The sequence below is a fragment of the Cnephaeus nilssonii genome (assembly GCF_951640355.1).
Source record: "Cnephaeus nilssonii genome assembly, chromosome: 16".
Classification (NCBI taxonomy): domain Eukaryota; kingdom Metazoa; phylum Chordata; class Mammalia; order Chiroptera; family Vespertilionidae; genus Cnephaeus; species Cnephaeus nilssonii.
In genome coordinates, this window is record NC_137087.1 from 6430852 (window position 1) to 6451394 (window position 20543).

Below are 20543 nucleotides of genomic sequence, written 5' to 3' on the forward strand. Positions count from 1 at the left end.
GGGAAGGGAAAGGGGAAGGGGAAGGGGGAAGGACAGGGGAAGGGGAAGGACAGGGGAAGGGGAAGGACAGGGGAAGGGGAGGACAGGGGAAGGGGAAGGACAGGGGAAGGGGAAGGACAGGGAAGGGGAAGGACAGGGGAAGGGGGAGGACAGGGAAGGGGAAGGACAGGGGAAGGGGGAGGACAGGGGAAGGGGAGACAGGGGAAGGGAAGGACAGGGAAGGAAAAGGACAGGGGAAGGGGAAGGACAGGGGAAGGGGGAGGACAAGGAAAGGGGATAGGACTGGGGAAGGGGAAGGACAGGGGAAGGGGAAGGACAGGGGAAGGGGGAGGACAGGGGAAGGGGAAGGACAGGGGAAGGGGAAGGACAGGGGAAGGGGGAGGAGAGGGGAAGGGGAAGGACAGGGGAAGGGGGAGGGACAGGGGAAGGGGGAGGACAGGAGAAGGGGAAGGACAGGGGAAGGGGAAGGACAGGGGAAGGGGAAGGACAGGGGAAGGGGGAGGACAAGGAAAGGGGAAGGACGGGGGAAGGGGAAGGTCAGGGGAAGGGGAAGGGGAAGGGGAAGGGGAAGGACAGGGGAAGGGGAAGGACAGGGGAAGGGGAAGGACAGGGGAAGGGGGAGGACAGGGGAAGGGAAGGACAGGGGAAGGGGGGAGGACAGGGGAAGGGGGAGGACAGGGGAAGGGGAAGGACAGGGGAAGGGGAAGGACAGGGGAAGGAGAACGACAGGGGAAGGGGAAGGACAGGGGAAGGGGGAGGACAAGGAAAGGGGAAGGACTGGGGAAGGGGAAGGACAGGGGAAGGGGAAGGGGAAGGGGAAGGACAGGGGAAGGGGGAGGACAAGGAAAGGGGAAGGACAGGGGAAGGGGAAGGACAGGGGAAGGGGAAGGACAGGGGAAGGGGGAGGACAGGGGAAAGGGGAAAGACAGGGGAAGGGGGAGGACAGGGGAAGGGGGAGGACAGGGGAAGGGAAGACAGGGGAAGGGGAAGGACAGGGAATGGGGAGGACAAGGAAAGGGGAAGGACAGGGGAAGGGGGAAGGACAGGGGAAGGGGAAGGGGAAGGGGAAGGACAGGGGAAGGGGAAGGGGAAGGGGAAGGTGAAGGACAGGGGAAGGGGAAGGACAGGGGAAGGGGAAGGGGAAGGGGAAGGGGAAGGACAGGGGAAGGGGAAGGACAGGGGAAGGGGAAGGACAGGGGAAGGGGAAGGACAGGGAAGGGGAAGGGGAAGGGGAAGGGGAAGGACAGGGGAAGGGGTAGGGGAAGGGGAAGGACAGGGGAAGGGGAAGGGGAAGGACAGGGGAAGGGAAGGGGAAGGGGAAGGACAGGGGAAGGGGAAGGGGAAGGGGAAGGACAGGGGAAGGGGAAGGACAGGGGAAGGGGAAGGGGATGGGGAAGGACAGGGGAAGGGGAAGGACAGGGGAAGGACAGGGGAAGGGGAAGGACAGGGGAACTGAAGGGGAAGGACAGGGGAAGGGGGAGGACAGGGGAAGGGGAATGACAGGGGAAGGGGAAGGACAGGGGAAGGGGAAGGGGAAGGGGAAGGACAGGGGAAGGGGAAGGACAGGGGAAGGGGAAGGACAGGGGAAGGGGAAGGGGAAGGGGAAGGGGAAGGACAGGGGAAGGGGAAGGACAGGGGAAGGGGAAGGGGAAGGGGAAGGGGAAGGGGAAGGACAGGGGAAGGGGAAGGGGAAGGACAGGGGAAGGGGGAGGGGAAGGACAGGGGAAGGGGAAGGACAGGGGAAGGGGAAGGGGAAGGACAGGGGAAGAGGAAGGGGAAGGGGAAGGACAGGGGAAGGGGAAGGACAGGGGAAGGGGAAGGACAGGGGAAGGGGAAGGGGAAGGACAGGGGAAGGGGAAGGACAGGGGAAGGGGAAGGACAGGGAAGCGGAAGGACAGGGGAAGGGGAAGGACAGGGGAAGGGGGAGGACAGGGGAAGGGGAAGGACAGGGGAAGGGGGAGGACAGGGGAAGGGGGAGGACAGGGGAAGGGGAAGGACAGGGGAAGGGGAAGGACAGGGGAAGGGGAAGGGGAAGGACAGGGGAAGGGGAAGGACAGGGGAAGGGGAAGGACAGGGGAAGGGGAAGGGGAAGGACAGGGGAAGGGGAAGGACAGGGGAAGGGGAAGGACAGGGGAAGGGGAAGGGGAAGGACAGGGGAAGGGGAAGGACAGGGGAAGGGGAAGGACAGGGGAAGGGGAAGGGGAAGGGGAAGGACAGGGGAAGGGGAAGGGGAAGGACAGGGGAAGGGGAAGGACAGGGGAAGGGGAAGGGGAAGGACAGGGGAAGGGGAAGGGGAAGGACAGGGGAATGGGAAGGACAGGGGAAGGGGAAGGACAGGGGAAGGGGAAGGACAGGGGAAGGGGAATGACAGGGGAAGGGGAAGGACAGGGGAAGGACAGGGGAAGGGGAAGGGGAAGGACAGGGGAAGGGGAAGGACAGGGGAAGGGGAAGGACAGGGGAAGGACAGGGGAAGGGGAAGGGGAAGGACAGGGGAAGGACAGGGGAAGGGGAAGGGGAAGGACAGGGGAAGGGGAAGGACAGGAGAAGGGGAAGGGGAAGGACAGGGGAAGGGGAAGGGGAAGGACAGGGGAAGGGGAAGGACAGGGGAAGGGGAAGGACAGGGGAAGGGGAAGGGGAAGGGGAAGGACAGGGGAAGGGGAAGGACAGGGGAAGGGGAAGGGGAAGGGGAAGGACAGGGGAAGGGGAAGGACAGGGGAAGGGGAAGGGGAAGGACAGGGGAAGGGCAATGACAGGGGAAGGGGAAGGACAGGGGAAGGGGAAGGGGAAGGACAGGGGAAGGGGAAGGGGAAGGACAGGGGAAGGGGAAGGGGAACGACAGGGGAAGGGGAAGGGGAAGGACAGGGGAAGGGGAAGGACAGGGGAAGGGGAAGGACAGGGGAAGGGGAAGGGGAAGGGGAAGGGGAAGGACAGGGGAAGGGGAAGGACAGGGGAAGGGGAAGGGGAAGGGGAAGGACAGGGGAAGGGGAAGGACAGGGGAAGGGGAAGGACAGGGGAAGGGGAAGGGGAAGCGGAAGGGGAAGGGGAAGGACAGGGGAAGGGGAAGGACAGGGGAAGGGGAAGGGGAAGGACAGGGGAAGGGGGAGGGGAAGGACAGGGGAAGGGGAAGGACAGGGGAAGGGGAAGGGGAAGGACAGGGGAAGGGGAAGGGGAAGGGGAAGGACAGGGGAAGGGGAAGGACAGGGGAAGGGGAAGGACAGGGGAAGGGGAAGGGGAAGGACAGGGGAAGGGGAAGGACAGGGGAAGGGGAAGGACAGCGGAAGGGGAAGGGGAAGGACAGGGGAAGGGGAAGGACAGGGGAAGGGGAAGGACAGGGGAAGGGGAACGGCTAGGACAGGGGAAGGGGAAGGACAGGGGAAGGGGAAGGACAGGGGAAGGGGAAGGGGAAGGACAGGGGAAGGGGAAGTACAGGGGAAGGGGAAGGGGAAGGACAGGGAAAGGGGAAGGACAGGGGAAGGGGAAGGGGAAGGACAGGGGAAGGGGAAGGGGAAGGACAGGGGAAGGGGAAGGGGAAGGACAGGGGAAGGGGAAGGACAGGGGAAGGGGAATGACAGGGGAAGGGGAAGGACAGGGGAAGGGGAAGGACAGGGGAAGGGGAAGGGGAAGGGGAAGGACAGGGGAAGGGGAAGGACAGGGGAAGGGGAAGGACAGGGGAAGGGGAAGGGGAAGGGGAAAGGGAAGGACAGGGGAAGGGGAAGGACAGGGGAAGGGGAAGGGGAAGGACAGGGGAAGGGCAATGACAGGGGAAGGGGAAGGACAGGGGAAGGGGAAGGGGAAGGACAGGGGAAGGGGAAGGACAGGGGAAGGGGAAGGACAGGGGAAGGGGAAGGACAGGGGAAGGGGAAGGGGAAGGACTGGGGAAGGGGAAGGGGAAGGGGAAGGACAGGGGAAGGCGAAGGACAGGGGAAGGGGAAGGACAGGGGAAGGGGAAGGGGAAGGGGAAGGACAGTGGAATGGGAAGGACAGGGGAAGGGGGAGGACAGGGGAAGGGGAAGGACAGGGGAAGGGGAAGGACAGGGGAAGGGGGAGGACAGGGGAAGGGGAAGGACAGGGGAAGGGGGAGGACAGGGGAAGGGGGAGGACAGGGGAAGGGGAAGGACAGGGGAAGGGGAAGGACAGGGGAAGGGGAAGGACAGGGGAAGGGGGAGGACAAGGAAAGGGGAAGGACTGGGGAAGGGGAAGGTCAGGGGAAGGGGAAGGGGAAGGGGAAGGGGAAGGGGAAGGACAGGGGAAGGGGAAGGACAGGGGAAGGGGGAGGACAGGGGAAGGGGAAGGACAGGGGAAGGGGAAGGACAGGGGAAGGGGGAGGACAGGGGAAGGGGAAGGACAGGGGAAGGGGGAGGACAGGGGAAGGGGGAGGACAGGGGAAGGGGAAGGACAGGGGAAGGGGAAGGACAGGGGAAGGGGAAGGACAGGGGAAGGGGGAGGACAAGGAAAGGGAAGGACTGGGGAAGGGGAAGGACAGGGGAAGGGGAAGGGGAAGGGGAAGGACAGGGGAAGGGGAAGGACAGGGGAAGGGGAAGACAGGGGAAGGGGAAGGACAGGGGAAGGGGGAGGACAGGGGAAGGGGAAGGACAGGGGAAGGGGGACGACAGGGGAAGGGGGAGGACAGGGGAAGGGGAAGGACAGGGGAAGGGGAAGGACAGGGGAAGGGGGAGGACAGGGGAAGGGGAAGGACAGGGGAAGGGGGAGGACAAGGAAAGGGGAAGGGGAAGGGGAAGGACAGGGGAAGGGGAAGGGGAAGGGGAAGGGGAAGGACAGGGGAAGGGGAAGGACAGGGGAAGGGGAAGGGGAAGGGGAAGGGGAAGGGGAAGGACAGGGGAAGGGGAAGGACAGGGGAAGGGGAAGGACAGGGGAAGGGGAAGGACAGGGGAAGGGGAAGGGGAAGCGGAAGCGGAAGGGGAAGGACAGGGGAAGGGGTAGGGGAAGGGGAAGGACAGGGGAAGGGGAAGGGGAAGGGGAAGGACAGGGGAAGGGGAAGGACAGGAGAAGGGGAAGGGGAAGGACAGGGGAAGGGGAAGGGGAAGGACAGGGGAAGGGGAAAGACAGGGGAAGGGGAAGGACAGGGGAAGGGGAAGGGGAAGGGGAAGGACAGGGGAAGGGGAAGGACAGGGGAAGGGGAAGGGGAAGGGGAAGGACAGGGGAAGGGGAAGGACAGGGGAAGGGGAAGGGGAAGGACAGGGGAAGGGCAATGACAGGGGAAGGGGAAGGACAGGGGAAGGGGAAGGGGAAGGACAGGGGAAGGGGAAGGGGAAGGACAGGGGAAGGGGAAGGGGAACGACAGGGGAAGGGGAAGGGGAAGGACAGGGGAAGGGGAAGGACAGGGGAAGGGGAAGGACAGGGGAAGGGGAAGGGGAAGGGGAAGGGGAAGGACAGGGGAAGGGGAAGGACAGGGGAAGGGGAAGGGGAAGGGGAAGGACAGGGGAAGGGGAAGGACAGGGGAAGGGGAAGGACAGGGGAAGGGGAAGGGGAAGCGGAAGGGGAAGGGGAAGGACAGGGGAAGGGGAAGGACAGGGGAAGGGGAAGGGGAAGGACAGGGGAAGGGGGAGGGGAAGGACAGGGGAAGGGGAAGGACAGGGGAAGGGGAAGGGGAAGGACAGGGGAAGGGGAAGGGGAAGGGGAAGGACAGGGGAAGGGGAAGGACAGGGGAAGGGGAAGGACAGGGGAAGGGGAAGGGGAAGGACAGGGGAAGGGGAAGGACAGGGGAAGGGGAAGGACAGCGGAAGGGGAAGGGGAAGGACAGGGGAAGGGGAAGGACAGGGGAAGGGGAAGGACAGGGGAAGGGGAACGGCTAGGACAGGGGAAGGGGAAGGACAGGGGAAGGGGAAGGACAGGGGAAGGGGAAGGGGAAGGACAGGGGAAGGGGAAGTACAGGGGAAGGGGAAGGACAGGGGAAGGGGAAGGGGAAGGACAGGGAAAGGGGAAGGACAGGGGAAGGGGAAGGGGAAGGACAGGGGAAGGGGAAGGGGAAGGACAGGGGAAGGGGAAGGGGAAGGACAGGGGAAGGGGAAGGACAGGGGAAGGGGAATGACAGGGGAAGGGGAAGGACAGGGGAAGGGGAAGGACAGGGGAAGGGGAAGGGGAAGGGGAAGGACAGGGGAAGGGGAAGGACAGGGGAAGGGGAAGGACAGGGGAAGGGGAAGGGGAAGGGGAAGGGGAAGGACAGGGGAAGGGGAAGGACAGGGGAAGGGGAAGGGGAAGGACAGGGGAAGGGCAATGACAGGGGAAGGGGAAGGACAGGGGAAGGGGAAGGGGAAGGACAGGGGAAGGGGAAGGACAGGGGAAGGGGAAGGACAGGGGAAGGGGAAGGGGAAGGACTGGGGAAGGGGAAGGGGAAGGGGAAGGACAGGGGAAGGCGAAGGACAGGGGAAGGGGAAGGACAGGGGAAGGGGAAGGGGAAGGGGAAGGACAGTGGAATGGGAAGGACAGGGGAAGGGGGAGGACAGGGGAAGGGGAAGGACAGGGGAAGGGGAAGGACAGGGGAAGGGGGAGGACAGGGGAAGGGGAAGGACAGGGGAAGGGGGAGGACAGGGGAAGGGGGAGGACAGGGGAAGGGGAAGGACAGGGGAAGGGGAAGGACAGGGGAAGGGGAAGGACAGGGGAAGGGGGAGGACAAGGAAAGGGGAAGGACTGGGGAAGGGGAAGGTCAGGGGAAGGGGAAGGGGAAGGGGAAGGGGAAGGGGAAGGACAGGGGAAGGGGAAGGACAGGGGAAGGGGTAGGACAGGGGAAGGGGAAGGACAGGGGAAGGGGAAGGACAGGGGAAGGGGGAGGACAGGGGAAGGGGAAGGACAGGGGAAGGGGGAGGACAGGGGAAGGGGGAGGACAGGGGAAGGGGAAGGACAGGGGAAGGGGAAGGACAGGGGAAGGGGAAGGACAGGGGAAGGGGGAGGACAAGGAAAGGGAAGGACTGGGGAAGGGGAAGGACAGGGGAAGGGGAAGGGGAAGGGGAAGGACAGGGGAAGGGGAAGGACAGGGGAAGGGGAAGACAGGGGAAGGGGAAGGACAGGGGAAGGGGGAGGACAGGGGAAGGGGAAGGACAGGGGAAGGGGGACGACAGGGGAAGGGGGAGGACAGGGGAAGGGGAAGGACAGGGGAAGGGGAAGGACAGGGGAAGGGGGAGGACAGGGGAAGGGGAAGGACAGGGGAAGGGGGAGGACAAGGAAAGGGGAAGGGGAAGGGGAAGGACAGGGGAAGGGGAAGGGGAAGGGGAAGGGGAAGGACAGGGGAAGGGGAAGGACAGGGGAAGGGGAAGGGGAAGGGGAAGGGGAAGGGGAAGGACAGGGGAAGGGGAAGGACAGGGGAAGGGGAAGGACAGGGGAAGGGGAAGGACAGGGGAAGGGGAAGGGGAAGCGGAAGCGGAAGGGGAAGGACAGGGGAAGGGGTAGGGGAAGGGGAAGGACAGGGGAAGGGGAAGGGGAAGGGGAAGGACAGGGGAAGGGGAAGGGGAAGGGGAAGGACAGGGGAAGGGGAAGGACAGGGGAAGGGGAAGGGGATGGGGAAGGACAGGGGAAGGGGAAGGACAGGGGAAGGAAAGGGGAAGGGGAAGGACAGGGGAACTGAAGGGGAAGGACAGGGGAAGGGGGAGGACAGGGGAAGGGGAATGACAGGGGAAGGGGAAGGACAGGGGAAGGGGAAGGGGAAGGGGAAGGACAGGGGAAGGGGAAAGACAGGGTAAGGACAGGGGAAGGGGAAGGACAGGGGAAGGGGAAGGACAGGGGAAGGGGAAGGGGAAGGACAGGGGAAGGGCAATGACAGGGGAAGGGGAAGGACAGGGGAAGGGGAAGGGGAAGGACAGGGGAAGGGGAAGGGGAAGGACAGGGGAAGGGGAAGGGGAACGACAGGGGAAGGGGAAGGGGAAGGACAGGGGAAGGGGAAGGACAGGGGAAGGGGAAGGACAGGGGAAGGGGAAGGGGAAGGGGAAGGGGAAGGACAGGGGAAGGGGAAGGACAGGGGAAGGGGAAGGGGAAGGGGAAGGACAGGGGAAGGGGAAGGACAGGGGAAGGGGAAGGACAGGGGAAGGGGAAGGGGAAGGGGAAGGGGAAGCGGAAGGGGAAGGGGAAGGACAGGGGAAGGGGAAGGACAGGGGAAGGGGAAGGGGAAGGACAGGGGAAGGGGGAGGGGAAGGACAGGGGAAGGGGAAGGACAGGGGAAGGGGAAGGGGAAGGACAGGGGAAGGGGAAGGGGAAGGGGAAGGACAGGGGAAGGGGAAGGACAGGGGAAGGGGAAGGACAGGGGAAGGGGAAGGGGAAGGACAGGGGAAGGGGAAGGACAGGGGAAGGGGAAGGACAGCGGAAGGGGAAGGGGAAGGACAGGGGAAGGGGAAGGACAGGGGAAGGGGAAGGACAGGGGAAGGGGAACGGCTAGGACAGGGGAAGGGGAAGGACAGGGGAAGGGGAAGGACAGGGGAAGGGGAAGGGGAAGGACAGGGGAAGGGGAAGTACAGGGGAAGGGGAAGGACAGGGGAAGGGGAAGGGGAAGGACAGGGAAAGGGGAAGGACAGGGGAAGGGGAAGGGGAAGGACAGGGGAAGGGGAAGGGGAAGGGGAAGGACAGGGGAAGGGGAAGGACAGGGGAAGGGGAAGGACAGGGGAAGGGGAAGGGGAAGGACAGGGGAAGGGGAAGGACAGGGGAAGGGGAAGGACAGGGGAAGGGGAAGGGGAAGGACAGGGGAAGGGGAAGGACAGGGGAAGGGGAAGGACAGGGGAAGGGGAAGGGCTAGGACAGGGGAAGGGGAAGGACAGGGGAAGGGGAAGGACAGGGGAAGGGGAAGGGGAAGGGGAAGGACAGGGGAAGGGGAAGGACAGGGGAAGGGGAAGGACAGGGGAAGGGGAAGGGGAAGGACAGGGAAAGGGGAAGGACAGGGGAACGGGAAGGGGAAGGACAGGGGAAGGGGAAGGGGAAGGACAGGGGAAGGGGAAGGGGAAGGACAGGGGAAGGGGAAGGACAGGGGAAGGGGAAGGACAGGGGAAGGGGAAGGACAGGGGAAGGGGAAGGGGAAGGGGAAGGACAGGGGAAGGGGAAGGACAGGGGAAGGGGAAGGACAGGGGAAGGGGAAGGACAGGGGAAGGGGAAGGACAGGGGAAGGGGAAGGGGAAGGGGAAGGGGAAGGACAGGGGAAGGGGAAGGACAGGGGAAGGGGAAGGGGAAGGACAGGGGAAGGGCAATGACAGGGGAAGGGGAAGGACAGGGGAAGGGGAAGGGGAAGGACAGGGGAAGGGGAAGGGGATGGGGAAGGACAGGGGAAGGGGAAGGACAGGGGAAGGGGAAGGGGAAGGACAGGGGAAGGGGAAGGGGAAGGAGAAGGACAGGGGAAGGCGAAGGACAGGGGAAGGGGAAGGACAGGGGAAGGGGAAGGGGAAGGGGAAGGACAGGGGAATGGGAAGGACAGGGGAAGGGGAAGGACAGGGGAAGGAGAAGGACAGGGGAAGGGGAAGGACAGGGGAAGGACAGGGGAAGGGGAAGGACAGGGGAAGGGGAAGGACAGGGGAAGGGGAAGGACAGGGGAAGGGGAAGGACAGGGGAAGGGGAAGGGGAAGGACAGGGGAACAGAAGGGGAAGGACAGGGGAAGGGGAAGGACAGGGGAACAGAAGGGGAAGGACAGGGGAAGGTGAAGGACAGGGGAAGCGGAAGGGGAAGGACAGGGGAACAGAAGGGGAAGGACAGGGGAAGGGGAATGACAGGGGAAGGGGTAGGACAGGGGAAGGGGAAGGGGAAGGGGAAGGACAGGGGAAGGGGAGGGCAGGGGAAGGGGGAGGACAGGGGAAGGGGGAGGGCAGGGGAAGGACAGAGGAAGGGGAAGGGGAGGACAGGGGAAGGGGAAGGGGGAGGACAGGGGAAGGACAGGGGAAGGGGAAGGGGAAGGGGAAGGGGAAGGACAGGGGAAGGACAGGGGAAGGGGAAGGGGAAGGGGAAGGACAGGGGAAGGGGAAGGGGAAGGACAGGGGAAGGGGAAGGACAGGGGAAGGGGAAGGACAGGGGAAGGACAGGGGAAGGGGAAGGACAGGGGAAGGGGAAGGACAGGGGAAGGGGAAGGACAGGGGAAGGGGAAGGACAGGGGAAGGGGAAGGGGAAGGACAGGGGAACAGAAGGGGAAGGACAGGGGAACAGAAGGGGAAGGACAGGGGAAGGGGAAGGACAGGGGAACAGAAGGGGAAGGACAGGGGAAGGGGAAGGACAGGGGAAGCGGAAGGGGAAGGACAGGGGAACAGAAGGGGAAGGACAGGGGAAGGGGAATGACAGGGGAAGGGGTAGGACAGGGGAAGGGGAAGGGGAAGGGGAAGGACAGGGGAAGGGGAGGGCAGGGGAAGGGGGAGGACAGGGGAAGGGGGAGGTCAGGGGAAGGACAGGGGAAGGGGAAGGGGGAGGACAGGGGAAGGGGAAGGGGGAGGACAGGGGAAGGACAGGGGAAGGGGAAGGGGAAGGGGAAGGGGAAGGGGAAGGGGAAGGGGAAGGGGAAGGGGAAGGACAGGGGAAGGACAGGGGAAGGGGAAGGGGAAGGGGAAGGGGAAGGACAGGGGAAGGACAGGGGAAGGGGAAGGGGAAGGACAGGGGAAGGGGAAGGGGGAGGACAGGGGAAGGACAGGGGAAGGGGAAGGGGAAGGGGAAGGACAGGGGAAGGATAGGGGAAGGGGAAGGACAGGGGAAGGGGAAGGACAGGGGAAGGGGGAGGACAGGGGAAGGGGAAGGACAGGGGAAGGGGAGGGCAGGGCTGCCTCCTGGGGACCATAACCCTCATTTCTGGGAAGCAACAGCAGGTACTGTGCCCTCTCAGTGTCCCACACCCGAATGGGGGGTTGAACCCGGCCCGCTGGTCTCCACAGGAGTCTCACATGGGCACGGGGGGGGGGGGGGGGGCAGGTGTCACAGTGGCCCCAGGCTGCCTGCAGGTCACACTGAGTCCTGTGGCTCAGGTGGAGCCTAGGAGGTCTCTGCTCTCCGTGGCCCCGGGTCCCCTCGGGAACCCTCTCTGAAGGTCACGGAGCCTTCGGGGCCAGTGCAGCTGCCTGTCCATCCCTGAAGTCTGTGGGGTGGAGCATGGTCGGCCGAAAACTGTGACCGACAGGGCATCTCAGCCAAGTCCAGGTCTCAGCCACGTGCTGCCTCCATGGGGACGGACGCGGGATGCCAGGCTCCAAATGTCCCAGGCCGCCCTCCTGCCCTGCAGCTGCCCTGCCTCCTGGCTGCTCACCTCCCTCCTCGTGGCTCACCGAGCCCCCTCCACCAAGCAGGCTCACCTCTCAGCCTCAACTCAGGCCCTCCACCCATGCGGCCCGCCCACCCCTCCTGCCCTCTGGTCCCAACCAGACTCGTGCTGGGGACCCCCCTTCATGCGCATCCACTCGCAAACAAGTGCCAGTCAGGGCAGAGCCGAGTGGTGGCTGAGCCAGGGCAGATCCCTGCCCTGAAGGAGGCCACAGTGCAGGGGGGAAGGAGAGCCCATCAGAGGGGTGTGAAACCGGTGCTCCCGGGATCCGGAGGATCACGGAGCCAGCACCCCTGGCCCTGGGGATGGCGCACAGTCCGCACTGGGGCGGGCGGTGACCTGAGGAGGAGGCCGCAGGGCGGGAGGGTATAGGTGGGCTGGGAGCAGGAGCAGGGCTGGGCTGCCTGACAGAGCTGGGCCTGTGCACGCAGTGACACTGTGGGTCGCTGTGTGAGCAGCTGCTGAAGGATCGCAGCGAGGCCGAGACATAATCAACCCGCTCTCGGCAGAACTCCTCCTCCAGGAAGCCCTCCCAGACACCTGGATCGGATTAAGGAACTTCCTCTGTTTCTCTGTTTCCTTCTGGGCTGAACACACCACCTTCCTCTGTCCTCCTAACAGACTCTCTGCCCTTCCGAGTTGGGGCCTGACTCACTCATCTTTGGGCCCCAGAAACGCCTGGTAAAAAAGTCAGTCCTTGCTTCATGTAGGAGAAAGCCCCGTGTCCACGGCCCCGGACTCTGGGACAGCCTTCACTCTTCCCCGGACACCGGCTCCCTGACCCGAGGCCCGAGGCCTGCACAGGCTCCGGGGGCACAGGCAGTCCAGGCAGGAACTCCCGGCTGCTCCAGCGTCTGTTCCTTCAGACAAGCAGGAGAGCGTGAGCCAGCTCATCTTCCTGAGAACCGTTAGCTGGTCATTTCGTGGAATCAGATTTAATAAAAGAAGCGGTTCAAGCGATGCTGGTGGGTAAATGAGGGTCTGGGTGTGACGGGTGCTTACTGGAATGGCCACTTTAAAGGGGAAGCACGCGGTCTGACTGGGAAGTGAATGAAAGTGCGCGGATTTGTGTCGGCCAGGCCAGCGCTGGCCTCTCAGCCTCTCAGCTGTGGCCCCACCCAGGGTGCCAGGGCCACAGGGACTTCCTGCAGGCACTCTGCCAGGCGCCCCTCCTGTCTTCACCCCCTAGGACAGTTAGCGGTGACAGCCTTTTGGAGGAACGAAACGTGAAAGAGCGCAGATGCTGCGAACTGACCTCCAGAGACACCCTGGAGCCAGGGCTGGCAGTGCTCCCTCACGGCTGGGAGGGGCGGTTCGACAAACTTAACAAAGAAGTGTTTGTTTACAGGTTAAACAGCACGTGAGACGTGCACTGTGTATAGGAAAGGTTGAAACCGGGATCATACAGGGTCTGGGAAGGATTAATTCAATGTACATTGTCTCTAATGGGGGGGAAAAATGATTCGGTTTTCAAACAAGTCTCTTCTCCAACAGCCTCCCAGAATGAATTAAGTTCAAGAACCAAGGTCCCACTGTAGTAAACAAATTCAACCACCCTGCCAAACAACAGGACCCAACACTAGCAGAATACACATCCCCTTTAAACACTCCTGTAGGATGTGTTAAGATAGACGATACTATGGGTCAAACCTCAACAAATTTGGAAGGATTTAAATCATACAAAGTGTGTGCTCTGATCACAATTGATTCAACTGGAAATAAATAATAGAAAGATTACATGAAATTTACCAAATGCTGGGAAACTAACAATACTCCTAAACAATGCATGGGTCAAAGAAGTCCCAAGAGAATCAAAAGATTTACTAACTAGAGAACAATGAAAACACACATATCAACATTTGTGAGACACAGCTAACGCAGTGCTGAGAGGGCAATTTATAGCACTGAATGCCCTTTTTTACATTAGAAAAGAGGAAATCTTAAATTAATAATCTAATATTCCACTTGAAGAAACCAGAAGAATATCAAATAAAGCCAGAGCTAGCAGAAGGAAGTAATAAAAACAAGAGCAGAAATCAATGAAGATTGAAAGCAAAAATAATAGAGAAAATCAGTGAAACAAAAAACTGGTTCTTTGAAAACTTAGTCAAAGTGACAGACCTGTGGCAAGATTAACAAAGGAAAAAGGGAAAAGACATCAGTTACCAAGATCAGAATGAAGCAGGGGTATCACCACAGACCGTGCATACATCAGAAATGGAAATAAGGAAATACCTTGAACAACTCTATATACATAAAAACCTGATGACTTATATAAAATTCCTCAAAAAGTACAAACTATCACAGCCCTGGCTGGTGGCTCAGTGGGTCGGAGGGTCATCTGGTACACCAAAGGGTTGCAGGTTCGATTCCCAGTCAGGGTACATACCTAGGTTGCGGGCTGCATCCCTGGTCCCAGCGCATATGGGAGGCAACCAATCGATGTTTCGATGTTTCTCTCTTACATCAATGTTTCTCTCTCCCCTTTCCTCTCTCTAAAATCAATAAAAAACATATCATTGGATGAGGATTTTAAGAAAGAAAAGAAAAAAAGTACAAGTTATACTAACCCACCCAATATGAAATAGATACTTCAAATTTAGGAAATTGAATTCATAATCTACAAATTCCCCCAAAGGAAACCTGCATCCCTAGAGCATTTTGTGGGAGAATTCTAGCAAATGTTTAAAGAAAAGTTAGCACCAACACTCTACAATCCCATCCAGAAAAGAGAAGAGGAGGGAACACTCCCTAATTCCTTTTATGACAACAGCATTATTGTAACCTTAAAACCAGACAAAAACAATGCAAAAAAGAAAACTGTAGACCACTGTCTCCCATGAATACAGAGCCAAACCCTTACCAAAACATTACCAGATAGAACCAACATGGTAAAAGGATTATACGTGTGACCAGTGGAGTCTGTTCAGGGATGCAAGGCCTGTTCAATATCAAGAACCCAGCAATGTACTCCACCCTAGTAACCCGCTAAACAAGATACACACCGCACAGTCACATTAGTGAGGCGGCAATGGCCTTTGACAGAATTCCACACCATTCATAACAAAAACTCTCAGAAAACTAGAAATAGAGGAAAACTTCTTCAACTTCTAAAAAGAAAACACACAAACCACAGCTAGTATCATACTTAATAATGAGAACCAAGATGATTTCTCACTAAGTTCAAGAACAAGGCAAAGATATCAGCCATCACCAAGCCTCTTCAACGTAGTACAGGAAGGTCCTGCCAACCCAATGAGTGAAGAAAAGGAAAGAAAAGGCATGCCATTTAGAAAGGAAGACACACTGTCCCTGGGTGCAGATGACACCATGGTCTGTATAGAAAATCCCAAGACATCTAAAAAATAACTCTGAGAACCATAAGTGGGTTCAGCAAAGAGCCAGGTGCAAGACTGACACACACATCAATTGCACTTCTGTGTACTAACAATCACACATAGAAAGAGAAAACGTAAATACAATACAATTCACAGTCACTTAGAAATGCTTGGGTGCAAGTCTAATAATACATGTATAGGTTTCATATGGAAAACTCTACAAGGCTGATAAGAGAAATTTAAAAAACTTAATAAATGGAAATACTTACGAAATTCATGGAAACTCAGTATGGCAAATATGTCAACTATTCCCAAATTGATAAAGAATTAATGTAATTCTATCAAAATCCAAGCAAAGTTTTTGTTGTTATAGATAAGATTATTGAAGGGTAAAGGAACTAGAATTGTTAAAAACTTTTTTGAAAAGAAGGATAATGTATGAGTTACTCTCCCATCTTAAAACACATATACCTACAGAAATCAAGACTGTGTGTTATTGGAAAAGTACCTGACACATCTATAAATATAAAAGCCTAAATGATCGTTACAACCGGATGACCAGACCAGATGACTGGCCGGTAGCTATGTCGCTCACTGACCACCAGGGGGCAGACGCTCAATGCAGGAGCTGCCCCCTGGTGGTCAGTGCGCTCCCACAGCCAACCTCCTGCAGCTGGCCAACCTTCACGGTCCCTCCCCTCTGGCTGGCTGGCCCCACTCTGCTCTAATCGCTGGGCAGGCCAAGGGACCCAACCCGTGCATGAATTTGTGCACTGGGCCTCTAGTCTATATATATAAAAGCTTAAGCGACCATTTGACTATTTGACTGTTTGACCGGTACTTATGACGCTCACTGGCCTGTGGGGATCGGGCCAAAACTGGCAGTCTGACATCCCCTGAGGGGTCCCAGAATGCAAGAGGGCACAGGCCAGGCTGAGGAACCCCACTGATGCACAAATCCGTGCACCGGGCCTCTAGTACATAAACAAAAAGGAAATGGTAACTCAGAAATCGTCCACACAAGTATGACCACCTGAATTTAGACCGGGGAGCCACATCAGTTCAATCGAGGGAGGTGGACTTTCAGCCCAGCGTTCTGGAGCAGCTGGGTGTTTACGGGGAATAATACCTTGACCTAAATTCACAAAGGAACTTAAAGTGGGTAAGAGATTTAAATGAAAAGTGTAAAACCATATCGCTGTTAGAAGAAAATGTAAGATAAACTCTTGATGACTTAGGGCTTGGTGAAAATTTCTCAGACATAATATCAAAAGCATGATCCATAAAAATATCAGTAAATTAGACTTAATTAAAATGAAACGTTTTGCTGCGAAAGACCCTGTGAAGAGAATGAAAGACAAGCTAAGGGACTGGGAGGACATATTTGCAGATCATATATTTGATTAAGGACTCATGTGGAATATATTAAGAACTCTTAAAATTCGGTACTTAAAAAAAGACAACACAAAATAAAACAAAACAAACACAAAAGCAATCCAATTAGAAGATGAGCAGAGCCATGAAGCAAATTCTCCCTCTATCAGGAGATCTCGCCCCGCTTCCTGGGGCCGCAGCTCTTCCTTTCCCAGGCTGCCTTTCTGACAGACCTGGGGTATTCGTTTCCTTGTGGTACGTTTGTGGAGATCTGTTACACAGAAAAAGAAACAATTCATCAAGAGTTCTCTCTCGCTGGAATCCGCACACCATCTGAGCCATCCTCTTGGCAGGAACCTGGAGCCGGGGAAAGCTGTCAGGAAAGATTTTTACAAAGATCTCAGGGACCTCTGAGCCAAGGAATAAAGTGATGACTTTGACTTGTAAGATAAAAACGAATTTAATTCTCTTTACCCTGCCTCTGCCATCTTTTCATTATAAATTAAGGGGAGGGAAAAGGCTGTTCTCTTCAATAACTCTGGCTCCTTTAATGAAGGATGTTTTAGGCAACTGGAACATAATTAAAGTGATATTGTATTTCTTTTATTAACGTGATTATAGTAATGCATAGATTTCAGCGGGTGCTTTCCAACGGGATTAAAATGGAGACAGATGGCTGGCATTTGGGTTGGAATTAGAGTCCATAGAAATATATTACATGCCAGCTTTTTAAAAGGAAGGTGCGGCCCAGCCCGTGTGGCTCAGTGGTTAAGCATCGACCTATGAACTAGGAGGTCATGGTTCAATTCCCAGTCAGGGCACATCCCCAGTGTGGGGTGTGCAGGAGGCAGTCAATCTATGATTCTCTCTCATCACTGATGTTTTTATCTCTCTAGCCCTCTCCCTTCCTCTCTGAAATCAATAAAAATATAAAATTAAAATAAAAAGGAAGGTGCAACCTCTAATAAAATGTCTAGAAATTTTATCAGATGTTTTCAATCGCTATTCTTAAAGCAATATTTTAGCAAACTTTAAAAATATTGATCGGTTGATGGTTAAGTCGCAAATAATTTATTTAGCATTGTGACAAGCACAAACCAAAACCTAGTTGTAAGTCTCCTGTCATTATGCCCAAAGCACCCGGCCTTTCTCAGACTGGCGGCCTGCGGCTCCCCGTGTGCCACTGCAGGGCACGGGCAGGCGTGCCGTTCTCGCGTGGGGAAGGGAAACGAGAATCTAACCCTAGGATTCCGTGCAGCCCCAAGGTTCTGTGAAAACGTCCTGTGAGAGGAAGGGATGGGAGCGTCTCAAACACCAATGTCGTGGAAGAGCAAAGGCCGAGATGTGAGGTTACAGGAGGCGGAGGGCAGGGCTGCGCGGTGCCCAGCCTCCACAGGCTTTGGCTCAGGCACAGCGAAAGCTGCACGGGGCGCCGGGTCAGCCGGGGCCATGGCAGGTTCTGTAACAGCACTTGTCACGGTTACATTTCCTGAGCTGATCGCTGTGCTGTGGTTACATAAGAGAGTATCTCCCGAGAAACACACATGAGTGTAGTTAGGGGCTAAAATTAAAAAAAAAAAAAATGTGTGCACAACTTACTTTCAAATGGCTCAGAAAGAAAGTTCTCTCTCTCTCTCTCTCTCTCTCTCTCTCTCTCTCTCTCTCTCTCTCTGATAGATTTGATTATATCACATTTAGAGACTTCTGCAGAGCAAAGGATGCCACAAAGATAAAAGATAAAAAACATACTGAGAGAAGATATTTGCAAATATTCGCAACACATGGCACAGACAAATAATTAATACCCAGAAAAACAATACACAGAAGACCAATAACCAAATATAACTAAAATGAAATATACAGAAAAGGGAACCTAACTGTGTGGTAAATATAGGAAAATGGTTATTCTCATTAGTAATCAGGAACACATAACCTGAAAACTTGGCAAGAACATTTCACAGTCCTCCCACTGGCAAAAAGGAGAAGTCTGATCACAGCAAGTGTGGCTGGGTCTGCAGGGGACAGAGCCAGCCCTCCGGCGGGAAGCAATTGGCAATAACCAATACCAGGAGCCGTGCACACCATGACTCAGCGCCTCCGCTCCCAGGTGCGCCTCCTGGAACACACTGCACCGAGTCCCGGGGCAGGACCCGGAGGGCTGGGGAGGAGCTAGGAACCACCTCAACCCCACTAGCAGCGGAACGGACAGCCAAGCTACATGCAGTGTCAGGACAGACGACACGGGCAGCTGCAGCCAGCACGTCTGGTTCATGTGGTCAGAATGCGGTGGCCGCTGCCGCATGTGGAGTGTGCTGTGTGCACCCAGGTCACGTCCTTACCACCTAGAAAGTGGCACAGGAAGGAAGTACAGCCAAACCCAGGCGCGGGGGGCCGGTGGGGGGGGGGGGGGATGGGGGAAGCAAGACAGAGGAGGGAGCCAAAAGGCTTCAACTCCATCTCTGATGTGGTTTCTTTGCTGAATATGTCAACTTATCATCTAGATACTTTTAAATACATTTACCTTTAAAACAACCAAAGCTTTAAATGTGTTAATTCATGATGTTGGGCCCATGAATGTTTGTTATGTTTTTAAAATATTTTTAGCCCTGGCCTGTGTTACAGGGTCACAGGTTCAATTCCCAGTCAAGGCAAATCATGAATCTCTCTCACACGGATGTTTCTCTCTCTCTCCCCCTCTCCCCCTTCCTCTCTTCCTTCCACTCTCTCTAAAGATCAATGGAAAAAATATCCTCAGGTGAGGATTAATAACAAAAAATACTTTCAGGATATTCAAAAACTGCGTTTTCAAAACTCTCCCGTTGCTGAGTGTGGAGTCCCCTGATGTCATTGGGGTGACGGGCAGAGACGCCCCTTTCTCGCGGTCCCTGAGGCCTTACCCACTGCTCACTCTGCCCCGGAGGGACCGGCTGGCACCTGTCCTCCCAGGTCACTCATTAGTAAGTTGTACGGGGTAACCCCCTCGGTCCCTCCCTCCAGCCCACAAAGGGAAAACCCTTTCCCTTGCTGCTTTCAATAGACTGCCTGGTTATTTTATTTTGTTCACAGAAATGTATGTATTGGAATTATGAATATATATGTTCATTATGAAAAATTTCAACACAGAGAAACTTAAAAAATGCCTGATCATCCCATTTCCTGAAAAGAATAAAGGGTGCTATTAACCATTGGCCAGTCAGGTTTCGGTTAGGTGAGCAAACCATCGCCAAACACAACGCATCATTGTGCCTGCCGGGCGGTGGCCGTGGCCCTCCTCTGTGCGCGTGGGTCCCGGGAGCGCTGTCTTTCACTCAACATCCTGGGTCATGTTTGAAACCATAGAGCACAAGGGATCGAGCCAGACTCCTGCTGCTAATCGCTTGTTTTGCTTTTCACTGTGGTCAGCAGTGCTGGGTAACAGCCTATTAAATATTTGGGGAGCTTCGCCCTATTATTTCATTAAGATAAACCCTGAAGTTGCGATTTCTGGGTTATTGCCAAATTGCCTTCTGGGAAGGTTGGATCAATGAGTTCCCTGAGCATCCAGTGGTGAGTGTGCAGCTCGTGTCAGATGCTGGCTGCGTGCTGGGTGCTCGACAGGCGGGACAGAGCGAATTCCCTGCCCAGCCCTGGGAGTGGTGCTGTGAGCATCCCCCAAGTCACAGAGGAGCAAGCTGCACCCCGTGGAGATGAGTAACCTGCCCGTCTCTGAGCTGCCGAGTCAGGCAAGGGTGGATGCTCAGGGGGGTTTAGAGCGGAGGCTCACTCCTAACCATATCTCTGCTAGGAGTTTTGAAAGCACCACTAGCTGGGATACCGTGGCCAAGTCCTAGCAGCCTCACCCGTAAATGCAGGCAAGAGCGGGACCTGCTCCACAGCTGCGCGGGCACTGAGCGAGCGCAGGCAGGTTTACCGGAGACAGCAGTCTAGCAGACCAGGAAGCACTAACAACTTCAGGTGTGTCTACTTCTTTGCTTATTGGTGAGCTCGAGCATTGTAAAGGCTTACTGTTTGTTTGTAGTTCTTTGTATAATCTGCACATTTTCTGGTTGGGCTTCTTAACCCTAACTTCCTTTTCCCGCAGGACAGATGATCTAAATAGGTCAAAAGCAGGAGCAGGTTAGAACCTCTGCCATCTTCTGCCACTTTACCGAGCGCACTGGGCACGAGCTGCCCTGCAGGCCCCAGTCTTGCTCGCTGGGCCTCACCGTCCCTCGTTGCCACTGTCGGGGAGTGTTCCCACGTGTGACTGTCTGTCTGTCAGTTTTCCGCTGGGCTTGCTGCCAGCTTCAGAGTCCCACCCTGCGAGTCACTTTAGGCCGCCTGCTTGCCTCCGAGTCTTGGCCCAGGGCGAGCTCTGGGAAAGAGCATCCTTGTCGGCATGAGGGTGCCCATCGCCTTTTTAAGAGAGAACAGTTGCTGGCAAAGGGGATCTGGCCAAGTTGCGTGGCTCTGGCCTCGTCTGGCTGCCTCCCTCTAGCATTTCTGACGCCCTCTGTGCCTCCGCCCCTGCCTCTCCCGGCTCCTCCTGTGCCGCGGGCCGTCCACTTCTCCCTGCACCTCTGGCTGCGCTTTTCCCTGGCCGCTGCCTCTGCCCGGTCCTTCTCCGATG

At 57.1% G+C, this 20543-nt stretch overlaps 1 protein-coding gene across 2 annotated transcripts in view; it reads right to left on the reverse strand.

Annotated features, from left to right (window-relative positions):
* TMEM273 (transmembrane protein 273) overlaps positions 1-20543 on the reverse strand; it is a 48792-nt gene that overhangs the window by 27611 nt on the left and 638 nt on the right. The window lies entirely within an intron of this gene.